Source organism: Anolis sagrei, chromosome X (assembly GCF_037176765.1).
Source record: "Anolis sagrei isolate rAnoSag1 chromosome X, rAnoSag1.mat, whole genome shotgun sequence".
NCBI classification, from domain to species: domain Eukaryota; kingdom Metazoa; phylum Chordata; class Lepidosauria; order Squamata; family Dactyloidae; genus Anolis; species Anolis sagrei.
Genome location: NC_090034.1, coordinates 73,939,426 through 73,947,105, shown reverse-complemented (window position 1 = coordinate 73,947,105; position 7,680 = coordinate 73,939,426).

Sequence of the window (7,680 nt, the reverse complement as noted above, 5' to 3'; positions counted from 1 at the left end):
GAGGTCATCCGGAGTTTTGGAGTTGAGTGCTATCTCTACGCAGATGACACATAACTCTACTACTCTTTTCCACCGAACTCCAAGGAAGCCTCTCGGGTGCTGGACGAGTGCCTGGCCGCTGTGGCTGTCTGGATGAGGAGGAACAAGCCTAAGATTAATCCTGACAAGACAGAGGTCCTCCTGGTCGAACGTAAACCAGATCGAGGTATAGGGTGGCAACCTGTGGTGGATGGGGTTACACTCCCCCTGAAGTCACAGGTCCGCAGTGTGGGTGTCCTCCTGGACTCATCACTTAAGCTTGAAGCTCAGGCGTCAGCGGTGGCCGGGAGGGCCTTTTCACAATTGAGATTCGTGCGCCAACTGCGACCGTACCTCGAGAAGGTGGATCTGGCCAGGTGGTCCATGCCTTAGTCACCTCCAGATTGGACTACTGTAATGCACTCTACGTGGGGCTGCCCTTGAAAACGGCCCAGAAATTTCAGTTGGTTCAACGGGCGGCGGCCAGGTTGTTAACTGGTGCTCCTTACAAAGAGAGGTCAACCCTCCTGTTTAAGGAGCTCCATTGGCTGCCATTCATTTTCCGGGCCAATTCAAGGTGCAGGTGCTTACCTACAAAGCCCTAAACGGTTTGGGACCCACCTACCTGTGTGACCGCATTGCCGTATACGAACCCACACGATCTCTTCGTTCATCTGGAGAGGCCCAGCTCACGATCCCACCTGCATCGCAAGCGCAATTTGTGGGGACGAGGGACAGGGCCTTCTCGGTGGTGGCCCCATGACTCTGGAACTCCCTCCCCAAGGACATCAGACATGCCCCAACATTGGCAGTCTTTAGAAGGAGCTTAAAAACATGGATGTTCCAGTGTGCCTTCCCAGATTAAGGAATCCCAAGCAATATGTCCAAATGCACTTTACGAGAGAGTTAGAATTGTTTCCACACCCACTTATCCCTAAAATATCCATCCTATTTCACTTGGACATGCCCAGCATTTTTTAAAATTTTAATCATTACATTTGGCCCTGCCACAGTTTTTAAACGCGTTCTGATATTTTTGTTATTGTTTGCTTTGCTATGAGTTATTTATTGTTGTATTGTTTGTTGTTGTGTTATTTGTTTCTGATGTATTTGGGCTCGGCCTCTTGTAAGCCGCACTGAGTTCTGCGGGAGATGGTAGCGGGGTATAAATAAAGGATTATTATTATTATTATAGTACAATATCAGTATTAAATATTACTATATTGTATTATACCATTATATTGTAACATTATTAGTAATATTACATGCAATATAAATATATATAATTATAATATCAGTAGAAAAATTGCAGTTATGAAGTAGCAATGACAATAAGATTATGGTTGGGGGTCACCACAACATGAGGAACTGTATTAAGGGGTCACGGCATCAAGAAGGTTGAGAATCACTGCACTACTGTCTCTTAGTAAGAAGTAGGCTCTCCAGATATGTGTATGAACTTGTAAACATTAGAAGTATACACACCTTAAAGTGTTCTTTAACCTTGGCAGTAGATTGGTTTTAGTAATCCGCACCTTCAAAAAGCCAATTTGAAAGGGAAAGGACATTAAATGCATGTGAATATTTACATATTTAAGCATGTAAATATTAAAGGCAAATAACGAATGGAGCACAAATCTATACATCTATCTATACACATAATAAAAGTGAAAATGTGTACATGGCAGAGGTGTCCACTTACACACACGGCCTTCCACCTCTACAAACAACTATAACCCACACGGCTGAGAAGCCACCAGGGCACTCCTTCCAAGGACATTTCAGGTTATAGCGGGTGCCATGAACAACGATACTGTTGATCACCCAAATTGAAGCTTTCATTCAGGGACAATTTCCTCCTAGATGATCTGTTTTTCCTCCAGAATGGACATCCCAGGGTTCCTTTCTCTCTCCATTGGTGTGGAATTTGCATGACCCCGCCCACTACCTCTCTTTTAACCCTCTCCTATGGCACACAGCAAACAGGAATTGCAACTGAACAAGAGGTTTGAAGAGAATTCACCTTAATTTATAGGAGCTGTAGTTCACCTACATCCAGCACTGTGGACTGCCCACCACCCAAGCGAAGGCTTTCATGCAGGGACCATTTTATCCTAGAGATTCTGTTTTTCCTCCAGAATGGACATCCCAGGGTTCCTCTCCATGGGTGTGGAATTTGTATGACTCTGCCCACTGACTCCCCCTTAACTCTTTCCTACCCTTTCCTATGGCACACAGTAAACAGGAATTGATCAGCAGAGGAACAAGAGGTTTGGGAAGAATTCACCATGATTTATAGGAGTTGTAGTTCACCTACATCCAGAGAGCAATAGGAACCCAAACAATGATGGATCTGGACCAAACATATTGCCATTAGCCTTGTGCTGGTACGGCCGTACCAGAAGCTCCAGCTTTATTTGCTTTGTATTAAATGTTTGCTTGCAGTCCTAGGTTTCAGGGACTCTGCAGATAGGTGGCTTCCTTTGGTTGCAGTCATAGGGCAAGTCACCTGTCCATCATCGTTAAGTTTTGGTCCCGCCCAGGGGCGGCTCAACCATTACGCAAAGTAAGCCTTTGCAGTAGAGTTGGTGTTGCCCAGGGGCGCTCTTGAGGCGCTCTTGGGGGAAAATAGACCTTGACATATGCGAGTTGTAGTTACTGGGATGTATAGTTCGCCTACAATCAAAGAGCATTCTGAACTCCACCAATGATGGAATTGAACCAAATATGGCACACAGAACTCCCACAACGAACAGAAAATATATATCAGTGATTGGTTGGTGGGGGGCGGGCACCAAAATACTGTTTACTTACCGTTGAAAATTACCTAGGGCCGCCTCTGGTCCCGCCCCTTGCTCAGGGCAATTGGGAAGGGAAGGGAGCCATTTTTAGTTAGTCTCAGCAAGGAAAACTAATGTACAGGACGTGTGCAAGCTTCCCCTGTACAAAAGCTTCAACCCTTAAGACTTTCCGGGGGGAAACAGTCTTAAAAGCATCCAAGACTTTCCGGGGGGAAACAGTCTTAAGAGTCTCCAAAGATTTTGAGGAAAACAGCCCTAAAGACTAAAGAACTCCAGCTGGAGAATATCTAAGCCTTTACTGGTAGGTCCACTCGGTGCTTTGAGACGCAGTTCGACCCGGTAGCGGAGCCCACATCAGTAAGGGTTAGATTACAGCCAGCCTGGGAGAAGTTAAAAAGGGGATTTTCCATTTGAAGTAAAGAAGAAGTTATTGAAGACAGTTGCCTGTCCTTCGTGGGCAAGATTATGAAGTCACCAGTTGCATAAAGCTTGGAAGCATTTGTTTAGCTTTATTGAAGACAAGAGAAGTTTCTGTTTGATTGTTCATTAATAAAGAACTTTGTTATACTTCACAAGCCATCTAAAGATCATTTGTGGTGGAAAACCTCTGAGAACTTCTCCTTGGGCCCCCTGGCTTCCCACTGGGCAAAGGTTGCACATCTTGTTCTAAAGGAAATTCTTTACAGGCCCAGTGCGCGACAGAACAAGCCTTTTATAGCACTGTACTTAATTCCCGGCCCCCTCATATTTTGAGTTTGCACAAGCCTTGGCCCATGTTTTTAATTGCTCTGAATAGGATTATTTTTAATATACATGTGTTATTGTTATAATTTTATGCTTATGTTGTTTTGTGAATTTTATGTAATGCTGTTTACTTTGTCTGTTTTGGTGATGTTATTTGGAGATAGAGCGGTATATAAATAAAGTATATTATTATTATTATTATTATTATTATTATTATTATTATTATTATTAAACATGTCATGCATGCCCGATATGGTCACATTTCAATACTGGTGGGTTTTGAGGGGAAATGGCCAGGACAGTTTGGAGTTGTAAGTACTGGGATTTATAGTTCACCTGCAATCTAAGAGCACTCTCAACTCTGCCAAAGTTGGAATTGGATCACACTTAGCAACCAGATCCCCCATGGCCAGCAAAAAATACTGGAGATCTTTGGGGGAAATTCACCTTGATTTGGGGGAGTTGTAGTTCACCTGCATCCAGAGAGCTCTGTGAACCCAAACACCAATGGACCTGGACCAAACTTGGCACACAACCCTGATATGATAAGTTTGAATAATAAACAAACAAATAAATAAATAAATAAAATGTCAAAATTTGATTACTGGAGGGGTTTGGGGGGAACTGACTTTCCTTTCTGGGAGTTGTAGTTCACCCACAACCAGAGAAACTGTGACCTCTGCCAATGAGGAACCTGGAACAAACTTGGCACACAGAACCACCATGGCTAACTCAACCTACTGGAGGGGGTTGAGGGGACTGACTCACCGTAGTGGGAGTTGTAGTTTACCCTACAGCCAGGGAGCACACTGAACCCCAGCCATGAATCTAGAGCAAACTTGCCCAACATAACAAACTTTTAAGTACTGTTGGAGTTTTTTTGGGCTTACTTTGGCAAGATGTGAGTTGTAGTTCACCCATAACTTTAGGCATTTTGTACCATTAAAAACTGACTTTTCCAAATAACCTGGGACTGAGTGATCTTAATGCAGCTGAGAGTCATGAGTTTGAAGCCAGGTCATGAGTTTGAAGCCAGTCCAGGTCGGAGTGAGCTTCCAGCCAATTTGTGTAGCTTGCTGTCGACCTTTGCCACCCAAAAGACAGTTGCATCTGTCAAGTAGGAAATTTAGGGACCACTAATGCGGGGAGACAAATTTTATTTACAAGGCCATAAAAATCTCCAGCAAGCATGCAAAGAATGAGGAAGTACATCACCAGTGTCACAAATGGTCGGTGAAGGGACAGCTCCCCTGGTGGCCAGAATATCCTCAAAAAAAGCTGGAATGTTAAATTGCCTCTGTGTGTTTGTCTATATATGTTGTGCGTCTATGGCATTGAATGTTTGCCATGTATATGTACATTGTAATCTGCCCTGAGTGGCCTGCAGGGTGACAAGGGTGGAATATAAATACTGTAAATAAATAAAAAATAAATAAACGCTGGACCCCCAAGCAAGTAACTAATATTTACTTCCAAAGTCTTAATCTAGGTTAACAATTGGGGTCTTCGTATTGTAAATCTAACCGTAGTAGTAAAAAAACAAAATACAATCTTTGGCTGAGATCGCAAGGAAAGGCCAGGTAGCCAAAATCTACAGGGACTTCCGAAAGGAAATGGTGTTCTTAGCAAAATTACGAGTTTTCAAATCGTGATTTCAGCTTTGAAATGGGTCAAAGCTTCAAACCAAATGCTTCAGGAAGGTTAGCAGGGTGGAAATGAAGACCTTTGAAATCAATTATCTTTTGTAGAAACTTTGGATGAGGAAAAAAAATCCTACATTGTTGTGAGCCTGTTTTGCAGTTATAGTCTCCTGGCTAAAACTCTGGATGACCGCATTTCGCTAATGGACAGGAAAAGTACAGTGTTAACTGAAGCAGCCAAACAAACAAACCGTAGCAATAGCAATTATCTGGAGCTTACAGCCCCAATTTCCTTCCAATGGTTGTTAGTCTGGTAATTTGATCGGTGAAGCTTTTAAAATAATTGGTTCACTCTCTTCAGCTGGAGGACATTGTGGCACGGACACACACTTTTGCAGGGCTGTTGTGAAAATGCTAGGAACTTGCCAACACGCTTTTCTCTCACTGCAAGGAGCCCCCGGGTTAAACCGCTGAGCTGCTGAACTTGCTGATTGAAAGGCTGCAGGTTTGAAACTGGGGAGCGGGGTGAGCTCCCGCTGTTAGCCCCAGCTTCTGCCAACCTAGCAGTTGGAATAGATGCAAATGTGAGTAGATCAATACATACCACTCGGGCGGGAAGGTTATTTATTTATCATGTCAGGAGCAACCAGACATTTGTATTACATTTTTAGCAAAACAAACAAACAGACGAAACACAAAGTTTGCAAGCTTGGTAGTTGATTAAATGTCCTTTGACCAGTATCTGGCCACTTGGAGTGCCTCTGGTGTTGCCACAAGGAGGTCCTCCATTGTGCATGTGGCAGGGCTCAGGTTGCATTGCAGCAAGTGTTCAGTGGTTTGCTCTTCTCCACACTCGCATGTCGTGGATTCCACTTTGTGGCCCCATTTCTTAAGTCTGTTCAGCGCCTTCCAAGTTGCCCAGTTTTCTGTGTGCCCAGGGGGGAGTCTCTCATTTGGTATCATTTGGGTTTGAGCCTGCCACTTTTGGACTCTCGCTTGCTGGGGCGTTCCAGCGAGTGTCTCTGTAGATCTTAGAATCTTGATTTAAGTTGTTGACGTGCTGGCTGATGCCCAAACAGGGGATGAGCTGGAGATGTCACTGCCTTGGTCCTTTCACTATTGGCTGCTACTTCCCGGCGGATGTCAGGTGGTGCAATACCGGCTAAACAGTGTAATTTCTTCAGTGGTGTAGGGCGCAGACACCCCGTGATAATGCGGCATGTTTCATTAAGAGCCACATCTACTGTTTTAGCGTGGTGAGATGCGTTCCACACTGGGTATACATACTCAGCAGCAGAGTAGCATAGCACAAGGGCAGAAGGTAACTGCGCTCCATGCACACATGATCTTGGAGATGTCTATGGACAACGCCGGCTCTTTGGCTTAGAAATAGAGATGAGCACCAACCCCCAGTCGGACACGACTGGACTTAATGTCAGGGAAAAACCTTTACCTTTACCTAAGTCATTGCAATTTAAATACAGCATGGCCCTCTTATCCATGGATTTGATATTCGTGGTTTTACTTATCCATTCCCTCCCCAGGAAGTGTTTATAGGGCTCTTTAGATCCTCCAATGCAGTGATTCCCACCCTTTGGGCCTCCAGGTGTTTTGGACTTCAACTCCCAGAAATCCCAGCCAGTTTACCAGCTCTTAGGAACTATGGGAGCTGAAGTCCAAAACACCTGGAGGACCAAAGGTTGGGAACCACTGCTCCAGTGCAATGTAATGGTATGCCGATGGTCCAAGCATAGTTAAAATACAGAATGCTGTTATCCAGGGTTTCAAGGATCCATATTTTGGGACACATCTGCAGCAGATACGAGAGTCGTGTTGTATGAAAACAAACTTACCACTCTTCTCCAAACCTATTGCCTACTTTTATTTATATTAAGACTAGCTGTCCCCTGCCACGCGTTGCTGTCGCCAAGCCCGTAGCGAGGGGGGGGGGGGGGTTAGGGGTTCAACTCCCCCCCCCCCGAAATGTTTCAGAATTTTTTAAAAAAACCTGGTTTACTCATGAATTTTAACTGGTTAACCAAATCCCCATGCTAAGTCTATGAGATGCAAAAAATCAAGAGTCCCTCCAGAACTGCAAGCACTATCTCAGGCAAATATTAGCAATTTATTCACACTGTCATTACTTGCAGCAATAGCCGATGTAGTTGTTCTGGTACAGCTGTACCAGAAGCTCCAACTTTATTTGCTTTGTATTAAATGTTTGCTTGCAGTCCTAGGTTTCAGGGACTCTGCAGATAGGTGGCTTCTTTGGTTGCAGTCATAGGGCAAGTCATCATTGTTAAGTTTTGGTTCCGCCCCTTGCTCAGGGCAATTGGGAAGGGAAGGGAGCCATTTTTAGTTAGTCTCAGCAAGGAAAGCTTATGCATAGGATGTGTGTAAGCTTCCCCTGTACAAAAGCTTCAACCCTTAAGACCTTCTGGGGAAGAAAGGTCTTAAGAGTCTCCAAAGAATTTCCA